The sequence below is a fragment of the Haliotis rufescens genome, unplaced genomic scaffold, assembly GCF_023055435.1.
Source record: "Haliotis rufescens isolate VD_foot unplaced genomic scaffold, xgHalRufe1.0.p SCAF_34, whole genome shotgun sequence".
Classification (NCBI taxonomy): domain Eukaryota; kingdom Metazoa; phylum Mollusca; class Gastropoda; order Lepetellida; family Haliotidae; genus Haliotis; species Haliotis rufescens.
Genome location: NW_025964046.1, coordinates 5,241,350 through 5,258,105, shown reverse-complemented (window position 1 = coordinate 5,258,105; position 16,756 = coordinate 5,241,350). Strand labels below are relative to the sequence as shown.

Here is a 16,756-nt window from a genome sequence, read left to right as displayed (position 1 = left end):
AAAACTTGGACAGTCAGAAAATTATCATGTTTGGTGATTGGAAACTGGAAAAAGGTAAAAAATATCTCACTGAAATTATAGATTATTTAGATATAAAGGATCCCAGAAGGGAGTCTCATCCACATGAAAGACGTTTCACTTGGCGGCAGCCAACTCCTCTTAAGCAATCTTGTTTTGATTTGTGTTAAGTGTCACATAACCTGATGCACCCCATTAGCAAGACAGACAAGTTTCGATTCTGGTCACTCATTAGTTTCCCATGATAATTTCTTTAACTTTATCTTTTTTTTTTAGTTAAGCACCCTGCTACACGATGAAGAATAGGTGGAGATGGTTCAAAAAACAAATAAACTCTACTTTACAACAGTATGAAGATACAAATGGTGTTACTTATGATAAGAAATACTCAATAAATGATTAGTTACTCTAGGAAATGTTATAAACAGAAATTAGAGGAATGTCATTATAGTTGTGAATCACCATTTCCTTGATTTGCTTCAAATTAATGATATTTGAAAATCTACATTACAATAAGAAATTATTGATAGGTTGGTGGTTCTGATAGTTTCCCACGTGTTTAATTCATCTATTTGCTAATGTACATCACTGTTATGGCGTAGGACATCCAAGGTAAAATAAGAAATAATTTATGGGCTAGTGGTTTTCATAGTTTCCCACATACATAATTAATCTGATTGTAATAATGTCGGACAATCCAAAGAAAAATAAGAAATAATTGATGGGTTGGTGGTTCTTAAAGATTCCCACATCTAAAATTTAACTGATATCTGCCAATCGCATCTGCCAGTCGATAATATGAATCTCATTATATCATGAGAATGTGTTTATGAATCACTTTCAATTAGTGAGGATACAGGTGAACGAGAAATCCTGCCCCACCGTCGGTAGTAGTCACATGCAAAGGCAAGGCACCTGAAAAGGACACGGGAACCTATAGTACCACAGCAAAAAAAGTGTAGGTTTCCATCTTCCGGAAACCTTCCGGATACCTACCCATTTTGGATCCGGCCCGGATACCTTCCGGAAACCTTACCAAAAAAATGTCAAAATTTGGGGGGTGCATTTTGTTCACTTAAGTGTGAAACACATAAAAAATTAACTTGAAAATACCAAGAAATTTGAAGGTTGCTGAAGGCATCTGGAAGGTTTCCGGAAGGTATCCGGATGCAAATTTTTTTCATGACTTACTTCTGGTAAAAAATGTTAGCCTGTGCATTACAGGTAGCTGTTGTAATATTCTGGGTTACTTTAATGGTAAATATCCTCCTAAAACATTTTTGGAGAAGACAATTGTTCAATTTCATATATTGTCCTTTTCAGATGTTAATGGTATTTAATGAACAAACATCAGTTCTCGTATAATGATATCCTTAAATTTCATGTCCAGACTTCCAGTTTGTACTGAGAAAAAGAAAAAGTCATTGACAATGTGCTCACTTGGGCCTTTGGTCCTAGTGAGATGATAATAAGACTATTTGTAAAGGTACATGTACTTGTTATATCCAAAATACTAACTTCATTGAAATTTGCCTCACCCTAGTTTTATGGTACTACAGTAAGCTCTTCCTCAGTTACTGTGAATTCTTTTATTAAAAGGGATTGAGAGTTAATTTGACACTGGAGTTGTAACCACTGCACATATATGTGTATTCAAATAATATAACAACTATGTGCTTAATACTTCACAAATATCTCCAGAAATAGGCATTTTAGTTATAATTGCAGAAATACTTTATGAATGACCCCTTTTAACTATTGCCTTGATCTTACACTTCAACCCTTCAAGAGTTATCACTTTTGAGTGTCAATTTGACCTTCAATATCAGTGATAAATATTTCAAAAACATTTCAAAGAGCTATCCAGCACATAAACCAAATATGCAGTCCTTTGGTAGAATTCAACATATCAATGACCAAAATATGGAAGTAATGTAACCAGTATATGTATAAGAGTTACTAAGACTTCTGCAGAAAAGGCAATTTAGGGGAAAATGTAGTATATATAGATCACACACGACCTTTTTCCAACTTCGACCCCTGTCCAAAGGAAGAGTTAGACCACAAACAAACTTTTTGTCTGGTTGTCACTTTGACCTTTGACATAACAGATCAATGTGTCATCAGACGTTTTCAGAGCAAAGGAAACATGTGTTATTTATCTTGAGATGCCCAAGCAATGCATGGTTTCATAAGATAAGTGTGGCTATTAACATGATTAAACTGAGGCAAAATTATGAAACATCCCCATTTACACAGCTTGCAAATGAAACATAAGCAACAATCAAATTATCAATTTCTTTTATTCATATGCCTATAGTATATCGCACATTGAACAGTGTTCACATGATGGTTCCTGAAGCAGTATGCAATTTCATCATATTCTTCAATACTCATAACAGAGTGTAATAACTGTTCGCTTGACAGTACCTACGGATTATGTTCACCAGTTCAGAGAACTTACTTTCCCTCAATCCTCCTTTTCTTTCTATATTGCCATGGATGAACAGGAACCAGGATGAGGGGATACCAGTTAGACTCTATCTCTGCTGCATTGTGTTAGTAGAATTGTGAACTTTCCATTTGGTGTTTGGGTCCACATTTAAAGACAATAAGTCCCATTTATCATTCCTTTCAAGTGTTTACCATATGGCTCAAGACAAGAATTTCCTGAATGTCCTGGAAGTATTCCACTCCAGCTTGGCATTGGTTGCTCTTCTCACATTAGCCAGACCAGCCTTTGTGTGTCCCAGTACCATTTAGCATACAACTTCTCGGTCAGCCTCCATTGAAATAACAGGACCCTCGTCATCCCTGTCTGCAAATCACCTCTGATATCTGAAGGGGTGCAGCCTCTGTTTAGGACTCCCCTGTCTCGTCCTTCCAGACTGTAAACCTGGAGTACTCATCCAGGGATCTCAAGCAGGACTTCAGTTTCTGAAACATTATGTAAAAAGATTTTAGCAATCAAAAAGAATTGTTGCCACATGTACTTACAGATAGAAGGCAGCAAAATCACTCAAGTTGTCATATGTGAGTCTTGTTATATGCTAAACATTTAAGATAATCACATCTCAAATCTCAACCAGACAAACCAGTGACTAATGTTATGAACTCGGTCCAGACAAACCGATGATAACTATTATGGACAATATCCCACATCACTGTGGTATGATTACATGCGATCAATGAGCCTACTCAATCACTATCTTATCTATTAATTAGGCTTGGAATGCTGGGAATCTTTTTAAGAGATGTCATTTAGTGATTGTTCCAACTCATCAACATGGAAAAATATAAATTTACAATCCTTGTCATATAGTCAAACTATTGCTGGATGCAGTGTCAAATAAATGAGTTGGCTTTAACAATGCTTTGAACAGTATTCCAGATATATCACCGCATGTTAGCTTGATGTGGGAAGAAAGCCCTAAGTAATGCAGGTCTTTGATGAATCCCACGAGCATGTGTATAATGCTGACAAACCTAGCAACATAATCGGGGAGAACCAGGATTTGAACCCATGACTATAGGTTTCTGCTAAGCCAAAGAGATGCAACTCTGCACAGGAACAAACTGAAGACATATTTGCAAAATAACCATATGAACCAAACAGAATAATTTCAAAATATTTACCACTCACTGTTGCTCTTCTATGGTCTTTCTTTGCATTGATGCTGCACAGATGACTGTCTCTTTTATTCATCCGGACATTCTACAAACATAAGTAGCATTCACATCACAGAAAAATGTCCAAACTGTACATGTTGTACATTTGATTCAAATGAAAAGACCCCGGTTGTGATTCCGACTTAGAACTACCCTAATCATAATAATTCATGTCAAACATTCAGAGATGACATTTATCCCCATATTTAACAAATGTCAGAACAATATTTTGACAACAAAGTCAGGGTCATTCAACACATACGTTACATAGGAAATAACTTGTATTGCAATGCAGTATTTACTTTTATTTCTAGGCTATTTGTTTGGCTTTTCCATGGCACTGTTTTGACAGAGATCTAACCTTGATATGACACTTTGTTCAGAAATGATATAAATAAGAGAATACTTTATTATTCCCGAGAAAATTTGGGATACATTGTAAAAGCACGGAGAAACAAGCATAAGATTCATGATTTAAGTTAGATACACTGGACCCGTGAAGATTCCGGGGTAGAATAGGTCTTCAGCAACCCATGCTTGCCGTAAAAGGCCATTATGCTTGTCGTAAAAGGGGACTAACGGGATCGGGTGGTCAGGCTCGCTGACTTGGTTAATGCATGTCATTGATCTCAATTCCGTGGCTCGATGCTCATGATATCAATCACTGGGTTGTCTGGTCCAGACTCGATTATTTACAGACCGCCGTCATATAGCTGGAATATTGCTGAGTGCGGTGTTAAACAACAAACCAACCTAAATACACTCATACATACACACACAAACACAACATCCAAACACGAGGGTTAGAAATTGGCACTAGTCACTTTGACATTTTAAAGGTTTTGCTATATGCTATCATTTTAGGACTAGTGGACTAAAAGTGTTAGTTCCTACCGCTGCAAACACTAATCAACTAATGAATTGGGTGGTCAGACTAGGTTGTCATCATACTCTGAGGGCATGGATCTTTGCTGATAATAACAATCACTAGATTGCCTGGTCCATGTTCAAGTATTTACAGGCTGCCATCACAGAGCTGGACTATTGTGAGTGTGATGTTTCACATTGCATTGAAATATTCCATGATGAATACATATAGTTTGTATTATCACAAACAAAAATACTCACTCAATACTTGGTATCCTCCCTGAGGATGTCTGTGAACCTCCCCACAAACCCTGAACATGCTGAAACAGAAAACAACTAATTTGTCTTTATCCTTTCAATGTTTCAGTGTGAATTTGTTAAAGATTGATAAGCTGTCATTATTCATTGTGATCCATATCTCACTTTCAGGCGGTTCAGGTGGCAACACATGATTTGAATTGAAGCCACATTTTGTTTGACATGCACTTTGCCAGATTTATACCCTTGGTAACTAACCCTCATCATCAAATCCTAGCGTTATGAGAATAAGGACACGACCCTTAAAAGTCCTGCACCTGTAGCTCTTATGCAAGCCCAAATAGAAATACCATGTCACAACAAACACTTGATCATAATAATAACTAAGGGTTTCCGAAAACAACAAAACTAAAAGGCCCTTGACGTTTACAGTAGTAACATGGAGATCAGGAAAATATCTTAATCAATCCATTCCATAAGATCTCTGTATAGAAATCATGGAACATTATGTCTCGAAGCCCTGCTACGTACCTGGCATCTGCAAGCTGCTCTTCCTTCCTTCGGCTGCCAATCGAGTGTTCGAAATACTTGACGTCCTCGTTTTGGATGGCTCAGGTGGATTTCGACCGGGATTTCCGTGTTAGAGGTGATTGAGAACAATGTATTGATACACGAGGTAAGCATATCGCAATCAAGCATCACGGTGTACATCGATTACACGAGGTTTAAGTGTTTCTTTACATTTGTGTTCCAAAATGGCGCCCTCGGTCATACAGGGAGTTATGGGTAGACTTGCTTGTCCCGGAATAACACGAGTTGGTCACGAATGACGAGCGGTCATTTCTGCAGCAGTTACGGAAAGAGACGAGGTTGGCCGATTACAGTTCATACAGGCCATATTGGGAGCCGCGGAGATTTCGACAGTGTGTGTTAGGAAGTATATCTATGTGGTGTATGGAATATGCGTTTGCCTACCATGCCAGGCAGTGTGACAAGGGATATCCCAGCGGATGTAATATTCCTACAGCAGAAATGTTTCACAACCTCGATTGCAGGGAGCTGAAGACGTGACATATTCAGACAGAGACCATAATACATAGACTGTTATATGGTCTCTGATTCAGGTAAGGAATATGTTAATAATATTGATCACGTATTAAAGTTATTTATCTTCTGTAAGCCACTTATTCTGTTTTATATATGTTAGTAAATGTGTGATTTAATTTTTGTAAGATAAGCAATCTACCTAACTTATGTTAATCCTTGCTAATGTATATCATGTAGAAATATGTTTGCTTACTTATATTCCTTTATCTAGATACTCTAAAGTGTCTCATTTTTTTAGTTCATACCGTACCGACTAAACTTACTTTTGCAGGTGTGAAGAATCAAGAACAAATTAAATGACAGGAGTTTTGCAACAGTGAACATTGTGAAGTGGAAGATAAGACATTTGAAAGGTATGGATATTTTCACTTGAACTTGTTGAAGAATACCGTGATGACAACATTATCATGTTGGTAATTTTGGCGGTGGGGTAGCCTAGTGGTTGAAGTGCTGAAGACAAAGGTTCGATTCTTGTCATGGGGACAATGTGTGAAGTCTATGTCAGGTGTCCCTTGCTGTGGTATTGCTAAAAACAGCGTAAAACCATACCCACTCATGTGGGGATTCCGGGTTGGAATTGGTCCCCATCAACCTATGCTAGTTGTAAGAGAGGGTTATACTATAAAAGGGAAATAGCACCTTGCCTACTATTGCCTGGTGAAAACAGCACCTTGTTATTTTTTTTACCTTGGGTCTGAATATGCCCGAATACATGAAATTAAACTTTCATGGTCACTTGTAAACACCAATAACTAAGAAATGTTCAAAAAGGTTTACATTAAAAACTAGCATCTACTCGCCGACTCTGATTTGGAGATGCAACTAAACTTATTGTGAAAATATAATATGCTTTGATTTCTTTGAAGTAAAATAAATGCAATTAAACTTGCAAACACAAATAATTGTTAGATGTTAATCACCAAAAAATAGTTTACATTAGAAATTAGCCTCTGCTCAAATTTACTCATGATTCTGATTGGGAGGTGCAACTTATCATTGAAAGATCACATGCTTTGAAGTCTTAAGTAGCTTTACTCAGATTAGCTCAATGTCAAGCTGAAACTGAGTCTGGCGAAAATGTCAAGAAACTGGACAACAGGTATACTATATATGTCATATTTATTTTAGTAAGTAGGAAATAAATAGTAATTTTATAGAAATTTCATTTATATATTTTTCGGCCAGGAATCAACATGTCTCTCCAGATAACAGACAACAATTAGTAGCCCTTTTTGCCAAAACAAGGTGCTGTTTTCGTCCGAGAAATCAGTGACATTTTGCCGAGGTGCCGTTTTAGCCTCACCCATAAGAGATAACCTAATAGATCAGGTGATCAGGCTCGGTGACCTGGTTCATGGCATCTGACAGTAACCGTCTAACAGTGTGGATTGATGTTCACAATATCAATCACTGGATTGTCTAGAATTTTGGGCCTACCTTTAGAATACAGCACCAAACTTTTTAAACAGGTCACAGTACCCTGTGGTGTAATTCGTAGTATTCTGTTGCCTGACACACTGGCAAAACAATGCCTTGTGATGTCAGGGGTCATTGGATGTGCATCTATATGCTCTTTTCAGTGGTCTATCGTCTCCACACACTATGTTGTTGCATAAGTTTTAATTATTTGTTTACTAAATATTGTTTTAAACATATTTATTTCACAACTTGTGAACTGGATGGGTAAACGAGCAAAAACTTATTTGAATACCGCTCCAGAATAAGAATACAATATGATATGACAAAAGTACAGTCAAGGAATACAATTATATACATGTTCTTATTATAGAAACTACGTTGTCGGCGCTGTCAGGTTGCATTTTTAGTAGTAATAGTGTACTGCAATATACGGCAAGGAATAGTATTATAAATTTAAGATGCTATGTAAAATCACAAAACCTATTGGATAGTTGAATGGAGTCTTGTACTGATTTAAGAATTTCTAAGTTTATTTTTGACGTCCTTTCAGGATTACCTAATAGAATTGAATTTAGATCATATCCCTTAACATAATAGTACATATTCTGTCTTAAATCATTGTAATTTGGGCACATGAGAAAGAAGTGAAGTGCATCTTCAGTGTGATGGCCACAGCTACATGCAGGATTATCTTATAAATATTGCCTGCGGATGCACATTTTATAACAAGTGCTTGTTTATTTTCTATATGCTTTTATTTTATTTTTTACTTATTACAGTGGTTAAAATGATTTTAAATATAAATTGAAACTTATAATGTGCAATAAGCGGGTTATAGCTGAAACGACACCTTAGCAAAACGGCACTGACTGGCGAAATACTCGCCGAAAGCGAAAACGGCGATTATTACTTGACGAAAATGATACCTTATTTTATTTTTACCTTGGTAAAATAAATGAATTAAACTTGGATTGATAACTTGCAAAGACCAATAATTGTGAAATGTTAAAACAAGTTTACATTAGAAATTAGCCTCTACTCCAACTTATCCTATACCCGACTCAATTTATTGTGATAACATGCTTTGAAGTAAAATATATGGAATTAAACACACATCGTCTCATACAAACACAAATACATGTAGTTGTTAAACGTTGAAACAAGTTTACCTTCGAAATTAGTCCCCTACTCCAATTTACTCACCGACTCTGATTGGCAGACACAGCTCACTTGTTGTGAATGTATTTTTCACTTTAAAGTTTAAAGTACTCAATGTCAAGCTGAAACTGTATTTAAGAATCCTAACATGGTGCTGTCAGATTACTATTTTTCACAATGGCTTTTCGATGTGTCATTTGAAAATGTTGAAAGGTTTTACAAGGGATATTTGTCAGTAATAACTGATGCTATTTCTGCCCTTACATTACAACAAATAAATCCGCCAATATGGAACTATTCAAACTTATGTAAAGTAATGGAATCAATGGCTAAAAATAGATTACAACATTACTTAACCCAAAATAACATCATAAACCCAGATCAAAGCGGTTTCACTCCTGGCCGCTCAACCCTAGATAACCTCACCCGACTAGAACAAGATATTAAGACAGGACAGCTAAATAAACAATATACCACAGGCATCTTCTTAGACTTCTCTAAAGCTTTCGACATGGTATGGCACGATGGGCTAATACAAAAACTTAAAAAAATAGGACTCAAAGGTCAGATAATAAACTACATCCAGGACTTCCTAAACAATCGTAAAATAACCGTGGGTATAGACCAAACTCTATCGGACCAATGTCCCCTAGAAAATGGTACTCCACAGGGCAGTATCCTCAGCCCCACCCTCTTCAATATAATGATAAACGATCTATTCGAGGGCCTATCCCCTAAAGTAAACACATCAAAATTCGCGGATGATGGAGCCATCTGGATCCGCACTAAAAGCATGAACATGGTCCAAAATTTACTCCAAAAATCTCTTAATAAAATACAACAGTGGGCTGACAAATGGGGCTTCTCCCTTAACTCAGAAAAAACAACAGGAATAGTATTCAAACATAAAAACATGAAACCCGCCTCCCCAATCCTCCAGCTAAACAATCAAACAATCAAATTTCAAAAACAAACCAAATTCTTAGGACTTATTTTCGATGAACATCTCACCTGGGATGCTCACATCCAAAACCTAACAACTAAATGCAGTAAAGACCTAAACACCCTAAGATGCCTAACTGGTTCTAACTGGGGAGCATCCAAAGATACCCTCCTCTCTCTCTACATATCACTAATTAGATCAAATCTAGACTACGGCTGCGCCATATACAACACCCTAAACAACTCTCTATCTAAAAAACTTGACTCAATACAATATCAGGCTCTCAAACTAATTACACGCACCCAACATGGCACCTCCTACACCTCACTTCAGGCCTTAACAGGAGAAATGCCACTAAGTCTACGCAGGGAACAGCTAAGCTTAAATTTCTGGGCCGCGTCCCAATCAAACCCTCTCATCCAAAACTTAATAAACCAAAACATCAGCCCCAAAAACCAAGCTCTAGCTCGTAAACACCCCTTACTTACCCCAATATCCCAAAGAATAACAAACTACCTAAATGAACACCAAATTAAAAATCTTAAACAAAACTGCAAACAATCAAATATCTTCACCCCTAAACTTAAAATACCCAAAATAGACACAACACTAGCTAGCCAAATAAATAAACAAACCGACCCAAACATAGCTAAAACTACCACACTAGCATACATACACGAAAATTGGCCAAATTGGTGTCACATTTACACGGACGGATCCTCAGATCCGACCTCCAAACACACAGGTTTCGGAGTCCATACCACACAACCAACTAAAACCACACAATCCTTCCGACTCCCAAACAACCAATCAATATTCACGGCAGAACTAATGGGCATGGCCTCAGCCCTCCATAATCAAGAATCCAAAAACCACAAAAAAATCCTAATACTTACCGACTCCCTAAGTGGACTGCAAGCCCTCCAAAACAAAAATACCAAAAACCGACCTAAATTAATAAATCAAATACTTAAAAGCTCCAACGACCTAACTAAGGCAGGCAAACAAATAACCTTCTTGTGGATACCCGCCCACGTAGGAATATACGGTAATGAAAACGCCGATAAAGCAGCTAAACTATCCCTCAAAATCCCAGAAATAAGCTTAAACTTACCCATCTCAAAATCAGAAATTAAAAGTGTAAACAAGCAAAAAATCACCAAAAAATGGCATAACCTATATCTAAACTCAAATAGCCAAATCAAAAAAGTGCTCAGCAAACCACTAACCAAACCAAAAATTCTCCATCCATCCAAAAAAATCGACAGAGTAATCACTAAACTCCAAACAGGACACACCAACCTAAATAACCACCTAAAATTTTTTAAAAAACACACTACAGGTAACTGCCCACACTGCAAACAACCAGAAACCCCAGAACACGCACTCATCCACTGCACACACTACCTAACACATCGAACCGCATTACAAACCACCCTCAATCTAAACAAGGCTCTAACTCTAGAAGCAATACTAAACCCACAAAATAAACTAGAAAACTTCAAGGCCTTAGGCGTATTCTTAATCAAAACGGAACTAATAAAACGCATCTAAAAACACAATAACTCACCAAATCAAAATCACATAAACAAACAAACATCCACCATACCCAGCTCCCTTAGTTCTCCTCCCCAATCCCATCGGCATCTATTCCAAATCTCAAAATTCCCAAATTCTATATAAGCAACCCCTAAAACCCCCCTCTTGGGTTGCACAGACCACCTTCGCCCCTTTCGGAAACACATTAAATGGCCTGGCCGGGCCCGTGTGCGAAATACGCATCAGTCGGAAAGCGCACGTTAAATCTCCAAAGTAAGTAAGTAAGTAAGTATGCTGTCAGATTACAATTTTTCACAATGGCCTTTCGATGTGTCATTTGAACATGTTGAAAGGTTTTACAAGGGATATTTGACAGTAATAACTGATGCTATTTCTGCCCTTACATTACAACAAATAAATCAGCCAATATGGAACTATTTTATTGATATGTGGCAACAAACATACTTCAGGCTGTACAGTTTACAAATGGGTTAATATCTATGTCATCTTGTTCCTCCTTATGTCTGGGCAGTTGCTCGCTACAATTTCGGAACTTCTTTACAGTTACAGACAGAAAATACCAGAACCGTTAACTACTACAAATCAAATACTGTATGGGTTTCACTGAAAGTGTTGCCACAACTGAAAATCTTCAAATACCTGTATTTGGCTATAACTTTGACTATTTTTTTTCTGTTCCTGCCTATTATCTATTCCTGCCTCAGGTAAGGATGCAGTGATTTATTTAAGTGCACACATATATCACAGATAAACTCCTGAAGTCTATGAAAGTTATTTACAAGTTATACACATAAGGACTTAAAGGTGGAGAATGTATTAATGTCAACTTCTTTATTATGATGATCACAACATTTCGGAGTATGTACTTACTCCTTCATTAGGTGAATATTCACAATTCTGCTCCAAATGCTTAGATCAATGCTCATATTGTCAACCATATTTGCCATTTTTATATCATATTCATGTGTATAATACATTTTATTTCTAATAATGGCGTAATTGGGACACACAAATATAAAGTAACCCAATACTTTCCGTAACAGGCGACAATGCTTGTCTAAAGAGTTGACTAACACCATCAGGTGGCGATCAGGCTCGGTGACTTGGTTGATGCATGTCATTGATCCCAATTGTGTGGGTCGATGCTCATGATGTCAATCACTGGACTGTCTGGTTCAGACTCGATTATTTACTTATTATGATATAGCCGGAATATTGCTTGAGTGCGGCATAAAACAACAAACCAAATCATAAGTCCGGGATGAGTGATTTGAAATTAGCAAGTTTTATGTGACCTTCAATCACTACAACCTGATCTGAGTCTTGAAAAGATATGTTTTTGATTCAGTGAAAATTTGCATCATGAGAGTTTCAACTGTAGATACAGTTAATCTGTTTTTTGTACAGTTTCTGTTTATTAAATGTATATGTTGTTCAAATAAGCTTTGCCTCTTCACCAACCCTATTCCTCTTTTGGAATAAATAGTGTCTAATAATTCAAACACCATCACTACTAATCATCCTAGTAAACACAACAAAGAAATGCACATCAAAAACGTCATTATTATTATTTCTGATCTCTGATAAATTAGAAAAAACTGTTATCCAGCAAGATACATTTCCTTGGTCCCAAGAAGCATGTTACATAGTAAACTGACTTGATAAGTTGAATAGCAGTCAGCGTGGTTGTAAAGGCACAACTGACTAGGCCGTCACTACTCAATTAAGTAATTAACAGACAATTGCAAGTACTAATACCCACCCGACACTAATTGCCCGGTTAATCCCTAGTCCACAATGAGTTGACATTGAGTTCATTTTGCTAATTAGCTGTTTTTAGAGTAGCAAGGTAATAAACATCAAAGGTGGGGCAGGCTTTGATCATGTGTTCTGTAGAAGAGATGATGTCACTTGTTTTATGTTTATTTAGGATTAGCTACATCCCTTGATGCTACCAAGGCAGCCCTTGAGATTATCAGACAGTTTGGCTAGACACAAACTGATGTCTCCCTTGTAGCACACTATGTGTCAGACACAGACTTTGACCACTCTGTGCAGATGCATATCAATGCATAAAGAACATTGGGTAGATGATTCAACAATGCTATACAAGTCAAAGTTGGGTTTCACTGTATTTAGAAACAGATGATGGATCCAAAACTTTATAACAGTAATTATGATTAATTTAAACTTTGCCAGGCCAATATTTTGGCAGATTTGCATGTTATTGTTAATCTTCATTTAGTTAATTTTCAAAAAAGATAGGATAAATGATAAAATATGATAATGTGTCATCAATATTTGAATTCAGATCAGAACAAACAGGGAGGGTCACCACAAAATGTGAGAGTCTCTAGGGGAGGCTTTTGACAAAATGGACTTTGCATTTTCTTTCAGGGAGGGTTTTGTCAAAAATGAATGAGAACATACCGGTAATACATGACCGACCCCTTTAATGTAATATACATAGTATAGTTGATGGTTCAGGTTGTACTTTTCAGTTGAATTTCTTATCACTGTCTATGATGGATTACCAATTAACGGTAGATATTAAATATCCATAATAACTTAGATAAATACTTCTACAGTCTCATCCTAATTTGTCAAAATTTGAATTTCAATATAGCTTCCATTAATGAATTAATGAATTTGGTGAGAATATCTATTGTCTGAATTCCTAATATACTTTCTTTTGTATTTGGTGTGCAAGGGTAGCCTAGTGGGTGAAACAGTCTCTGAAACCCGGGTTCAATTCACCACATGGGTACAATGTGTGAAGGCCATAGCTGGAATATTGCTAACAAGCTGCATGAAACTATACCAACTCACTCGCTCATTATGTTGTATTTTGAGATCACTTACATGAGATGTGTTTTGATAATTATGAATAGTTGCATTTATGTATTTATGCATAGGAACCTATGTAACTTAGTTTTGCATAGTCTTGTTTACCCTTCCTTACATTTTGATGTAATGCAAACATTCAAGCAAAATTCAGGTGAACCTTGTGGTATTGTTTTAGAAGACCGGATACATTTTTGTATTTTCTGAACACTTTTCTGTTTGCAATGGCTTATTTACATGTTCAAAGATTGGTTAAATATCAGTTGCAAGATAAATTGTCAATACCTCACTGTTCGAGAAAACAACTTTAAACATTTGTAAATATGTGTGTGTTTCATAACTTTTGACTAACAAGTTTCTAAAGATGTTATGAAATGTTTCAGGTACCTGGATTTCACAATCTGACACCAGCTACATTTAAGAAGATCTTGCTCACACAATTCAGACAAGGGACTCGCCGGATGATGAACAGTACTCCTGATAACAACAAACAGATTCACCTCAGAAAGTGTTGATTCTGAATGAATAATGCCACACGAGTGTTACTGTAGGTGGTTTTATTATGACACTAATGAAGTCTGAATGAATTTATGCCAAAGCACTGTGACTATGTCCAGTTTGTGTACACCGATGCTGACTATACAAATCTGAATGACTTTTGTGGTTTACTGCAGAAACATAATTGACTTTAGATATTCTTCTTCAATAAAATTCTTCTGAGATTTGACTTATTTGTTTATTTAGAAAATGGCATTGAAGCGTCTGTTATGTAAGGCCTTGCAAACACCACTGGTTACTTTATGCGAGTTCCTCTTCTTGCTTGATCAAATTTCAATTTGTGATGTGTACCAATGAAATGCCATATAATCAATAAATAAGATTTTTTTCCAAAAACATGATTTCTTTTGCTTCATTAGCATAAAGAAATATAATACTGATCAGCCATAACATAGGTGCTCAACAAATATAAAATGTACTAATGCCCTGAATGTTTTCCTACTATAAATACAGCTCACTTAACAACAGTTGTAATTCCACCTTAGTAGACAAATGACATTGATATTTTTTCTGTACTTTATTTAGGTGTTTTCTATGGATGCCATTAGTCTTATGCACCAATTTGTGACAATTGTATTCTGTTTTATATTCCCATGAAACTACACTGTTTCGATATAAGTACTGATACCGTTCCAAACTAATCTGTTAATCTCACCAGGGCCAAATGCCAAAGCACATAGCCAATGACTTTCCATTTTTTTCTGAGTGAGAATGCTCTTTTGCCACTTTTAGCAATATTGCAACAATATCATGGTGGGGGACACCAGCAATAAGCTTCACACATTGGACCCATGTCGCAAAACAACTTGTGAACAATGCATGCCCACATATCTCAGTTTGAGGAGGATATTTACAACTAAAATAACACAGAATAATACAACAGGTACCTGTAATGCACATGCTAACATTATTTACCAGAAGCAAGTCATGAAGAAAATTTGCATCCGGATACCTTCAGGAAACCTTCCGGAAACCTTCCAGATGCCTTCAGCAACCTTCAAATTGCTTGGTATTTTCAAGTTAATTTTTTTATGTGTTTCACACTTAAGTGAACAAAATGCACCCCCCAAATTTTGACATTTTTGACTTTAAACCCTGTTTGACAATAATAGCTACCTGTGTCCTTTTTGCTGGAGTATAGCACCCCTGTAGCCCTGGTGTTTGTAGTCGGTTGACACTCCATGGCGGGTGGGGAGCAGGGTTGTCGAAAATATTTCTTTCATCATGGCTACTCCCCTTCACTCTGGTTCTAGATCTAAAACTAAAAGGAGGCATATAGACACAGATATTGCACTATCTTCTGATGAAGATACTGTACCCAATATCGATTCTTGGCCACGATTTCTTGTTGTGGAAGGAGTTGATGGTCAGCCCCTGAAACTCAACCCCTTTGTCATTTCAAAGTCTGTTGAAGGTATTTGTGGTACTGACAAAAATGTAACTCGTCTCCGATCCAGTTCCCTGCTTGTGGAATGTGTAAGGAGACAGCAATCTCTGAATCTACTCAAAGCTCAACATTTTGCAAATACAGAGATTGTTGTCTCTGAGAACAAAACACTCAACTCATGCAGAGGCATTGTACGTGACCGTGCAAAATGCCTCTCGGACATGTCTGAAGAAGAAATTGTTGCAGAAATGAAGCCTCAAGGTGTATCTTCTGTGAAACAGTCCACAAGGAAAGATGGTGACAACATCATAAAAACAACAACTTACCTTTTCACGTTTAACCTCACTAAGCTTCCTTCCTCTATTAAAGCTGGTTATTTCAACATCGGAGTGGATGTATACATACCGAATCCACTCCGTTGTTTTAAATGTCAGCAATTCGGACATGGAGCCGAATCCTGTCGTCATACTCAAGTTTTCTCCCGCTGCAGTAAGACCCATGATAGTACTGACTGCACAGACACTATCAAATGTGCAAACTGCGGCGGTGTTCACATGTCAAACTTCCAAATCATGTCCCTCTTTTGTGACACAGACCAAAATTTTAAAACTAAAGTACACCAATGATATCTCATTTACAGACGCGAAGAAGTTGGTTACAAGTGAATCAACCACTTCCACTTCTTCACTCACCTATTCTGCTGCAATGTCCTCTTCTCCTATCAAGGCTGATAATAGCTGTCAAACAGCTATTAGCTGGGTATCCACTGACCAGAAAATGTTATATCAAATTGATGCTGACGTCTGCACTTTATCTTCATCAGCTTCACAAACCGAACTGCTGCAAGAAGCTGTCCCTTTACCAGACCCAGACATTCAACCAGACTTTGTACCTGAACTCAAAACAAATAAACATCTGACGAATAAAGAAAAAAAACAATGACGAAAAGAAGCAAAGGCCCTTAAACA

At 36.9% G+C, this 16,756-nt stretch overlaps 2 long non-coding RNA genes across 3 annotated transcripts; one reads left to right on the top strand and one right to left on the bottom strand.

Moving 5' to 3' along the window:
* Positions 1-2,911: 2,911 nt before the first annotated feature.
* LOC125372061 lies at positions 2,912-5,394 on the bottom strand. Of its 2 annotated transcripts, none has more exons than XR_007217955.1 (4): positions 5,344-5,382; positions 4,816-4,874; positions 3,662-3,733; positions 2,912-2,955 (listed from the first exon to the last, which is right to left on the bottom strand). It is a non-coding gene; the product is annotated as an uncharacterized LOC125372061 (long non-coding RNA). The 2 variants fall into 2 exon arrangements; XR_007217956.1 differs by having other exon boundaries at positions 2,915-2,955; positions 3,655-3,733; positions 5,344-5,394.
* A 33-nt stretch (positions 5,395-5,427) lies between these two features.
* On the top strand, positions 5,428-14,351 carry LOC125372071. Its single transcript, XR_007217963.1, has 3 exons — positions 5,428-5,936; positions 6,191-6,272; positions 14,227-14,351. It is a non-coding gene; the product is annotated as an uncharacterized LOC125372071 (long non-coding RNA).
* The last annotated feature ends 2,405 nt before the right edge of the window (positions 14,352-16,756 follow it).